At 41.4% G+C, this 3,751-nt stretch overlaps 1 pseudogene; it reads left to right on the top strand.

The window, feature by feature from the left end:
- Nucleotides 1-486: 486 nt before the first annotated feature.
- Nucleotides 487-2,740, top strand: LOC142440625 (T-complex protein 1 subunit beta pseudogene; annotated as a pseudogene).
- The last annotated feature ends 1,011 nt before the right edge of the window (nucleotides 2,741-3,751 follow it).

Here is a 3,751-nt window from a genome sequence, read left to right as displayed (position 1 = left end):
AACAACATTAGATCTACCTGACTCTGCATGCACCAGCCAGTGATCTTCCTGTTTCCTGCTTCATCTTGATATGTCATCAGCCTACAGCTACATGAGTCTGAAGGGAGCCTGGCCAGCATCAGACCTATGAGTTGAGCTGGGCTAGGCCAAGGCACCTTTTTTTAGGTGAACTTGCTTCTTAAAATAAAGTTCTCTCTAATATATAGATGAGCGTCACTGGTTTGTTTCTCTAGGCCACTTGGAATAATTCAATATCTTTCTGGTGTTTTCTGCTTTCAGCCAAGGTCCACTTCACATCCGTAATAACATCCTTGTTCTGCAAACTCTTCTGAATCTGACTTGAATTTTGGAAGCTCTCTGATAAGGTACTGCTGCAACTATTGTTCAATGAACCTCAGCAAAATTGTACTTCTCTGGGATATTAAAGATGTTGTTGGATAATTTCTGTATTTTCTAGGGTCACCTTTATTTGGAATAGGTACAAATATGGATTTCTTTCAGTCAGTTGGCCGGTCTTCTGAATTGCCCGGTATAGCTGAGTGAGTTCGCCGTGTGCTCCATCTGTTTGGGGAAGCATTTCAATTGGCGTCCCATCCATTCCTGCGGCCTGTGTTTTGCTATTGCCTCCAGAGCAGCTTGCATGCATTCCTTCAGAATCATTTGTTCATGGACACATTCTTATAATGGTTGAATGTCAACTAGTTCTCTTCATGTCAGTGATTCTGTGTATTCCTTCCTCCATCTTCTTTGGAAGCTTCCTGCATCATTGAATATTTTGTCCATAGAATCTTTCAATATGGCAACCTGAAGCTTAATATTTTCCTCCAGTTCTTTCAGTTACAATATGCTGAGAGTGGTCTTCCTTGCTGGTTTTCTACTTCCAAGTATTTGAACATTTCATTATCATATGTCTTTTGTCTTCTTAAAATTCTTCCATTAAGCTTTTTTTTTACTTCATCATTTCTTCCATTAGCACACATAATTGTAGGACCAGAAAATTACTCAATTTGAGAAACCTTCCTTTTTCTTTTTGAAGAAAAAGAATATGATGGTACAAATACAAATGTTGGCACACCTTTGAATGTTTATAATGAGGAAACTAGTCACAAGGATTACAAAATGTTACAAGATGTGAGCATGTGGCATCACTTCCAGCACCCTCTCCGCTCCTGGTCACTCGGGCAAGCTGTGTGTGATGAGTTTGAGCAGAAAACGCCTTAGAAACACGCTGTCCCTTTCTCATGCTCCTGTTCATGCATTCAGGCTGGGGCTGATGAAGAGAGAGACTGCTCGCGTGTCCTTGGTGTCACTCTTATTGGAGAATTGGCCACTGTTACTGGAGCACTTTGGGACCCAAAGGCATTGGCAAGATTGTTTTAAGCAGAGGACAAGATGCCTCCTTATGGCGACCAATGATGGAGCATTCTTCAAAACCTTGGTGCTGACAAGCCAGCACCTCAAGTATTAACTAATATGTCAAGGGCTCAAGAGGATGAAGTTCATGGCGGCACTATCGCTCTTACTCATTCAGGAGCAGTATTATTAAAAGAAGCAGTTACTTGAGTGGTTGGAGAGAAGCTACAAAGGCAGCTACAGAAGCCGTTGAATTCAGCAGTAGATCACGGTTCTAATGAAATGAATTCCCATCAACACATAATGAACATTGCAGAACAACATGATCCTCCGAGCTCCTTGTGCATCACGAAGATCACTTTACTGAGAGAGCTGTGGAAGCTGTTCTCAGACTGAAAGGCTCCAGTCATCTGACGGCAACTCATGCCATCAAGAAGCTAGGAGGAAGACTGACAGATTCCTATTTGAATGCAGATTTTCTTTCAGATTTTTTAAAACGGATAAACCAACAAAAGCATATTTAGATTGCTGAAATCTTTATTTAAAATACTGGAATGGATATGGGCGCCATAAAGATATTTGGTCCCAGGGTAAAAGTTGATTCTACTGAAAAGTTTGCAGAAATTGAACATGTAGAAAAGGAAAAATGAAAGAAAACAGATTCTTAAACAAGTAATGGACTGCCTTCTTAACATGAGACTAACGGATAAATACCCTGAACAGCTCTCTGTGCTGCTGGTCTCATAGCTATTGAGGGTGTCGGTTTTCCAGTCATCAAAGGTCTAGTGCTTGTCACAGGTGGTGAAATTGCTTCTACATTGGATCATCCAGAATTAGTGAAACATGGAAACTGCAAACGTACGGAGGAAGGCATGATAAGGGAAGAAAAACTCATCCGTTTTCCTGAGGTAGCCCTTGGTGAGGCTTACACCAGGACTGTATGTGGTGCTGCAGAAGAACTGTTGGATGAAGCAGAAAGATCGCTTCACGGTGCTCTTTGTGTTCCCGCCCAGACGGTGAAGTATTCTACAGTCATTCATGGAGGAGGTTGTTCTGAGAGGCTGATGAATCGTGCCATTATGCAACTTGCCAGTAGAATACTTGGCTAAGAAGCTCTTGCACCCTTGGAATCTTAGGCTAGAGTACTGGAATTGTTGGCAAACTTCATAGCTGACAACGCAGGCTGTGATGGTGCATCTCACGTGTCATAGTTTCGAGCTGCTGACAGTGAAAGCCAGAGAATGCTGGACTGGGTAAGGCAATACTAGCTTCCAAGTGAAGTGACAATTCTTTTGAGAGCAACAGAAGTAGCAGAGGCAATTTTACTTGTGGACAAATTATGAAAGCAGTACCCAGGAAATATGACCCTGATGACCGCCACTGTTAATAATTATCCCCGTATGATGCAGACTTCTGAATCGATTCATAGCAAGTTTTATTTTGAGACCTCATTCTCTTTACAGAAGACTGCAGGATCAGGGTAATCTCTTGTCATTACATCTTTAAGTTGAGACATTTAGCTGACCTTCTCATTTATTTGACATTTCATTTTCCATAAAATTCAGTTGACTTAAAAGTTCACTTATTATACCATGTATTAAAATGAAAATTTAACATGGGAGAAGAGAAGGCAAGGGAAAGGAAGTGGATTTGAACAAACCCAGGGACAAGGGAACAACAAATGATCTAAAATCAATGGTGAGGAGGGTGTAGGAGGCCTGGTAGGGCTTGATCAAGGGCAATGTAACCGACAGGAATTACTGAAACACAAATGAAGGCTGAACATGATCTTGGGACAAGAGGAAAGTAAAAGGAAATAGAAGAAAGAGCTAGGAGGCAAAGAGCATTTATACAGGTCTAAATAAAAGCATGTATATATGTAAATATATTTATATATAATGATAGGGAAAGAGATCTATGTACATATATTTATAGATTTAATAGTAAGGTAACAGATGAACATTAGACTCTATTCAAGTACTCCCTCAACCAAGAACACTTTGTTCTATTAGCCTGGCATCCCATGATGCTCACCTTCCCGACACCATCACTGAAGACAAAGCAGGTACATAAGCAAATGTGGTGAAGAGAGCAGATGGTGTCCGGCAATCAAATGATATAGTGTCTGGGGTCTTAAAGGCTTGAAGATAAACAAGCAGCCATCTAGCTAGAAGCAACAAAGCCCACATGGAAGAAGCACACCAACCTGTGTGATCATGAGGTGTCGATAGGATCAAAGACCCAGAATAAAAATATTATCCATGTGAATGCTTGGGAGTGTGGAGTGCAGACCCAAAGCCCATCTGTAGGCAACTGGACATCCCCTTACAGAAGGGCCGCAGGACAGAGATGAGCCAGTCAGGGTGCAGTATGGCACCAATGAAACATTCAATTTTCC

Source organism: Tenrec ecaudatus, chromosome 2, assembly GCF_050624435.1.
Source record: "Tenrec ecaudatus isolate mTenEca1 chromosome 2, mTenEca1.hap1, whole genome shotgun sequence".
In the NCBI taxonomy this organism is placed as follows: Eukaryota; Metazoa; Chordata; class Mammalia; order Afrosoricida; family Tenrecidae; genus Tenrec; species Tenrec ecaudatus.
This window is presented reverse-complemented; position numbering and strand designations above follow the sequence as displayed.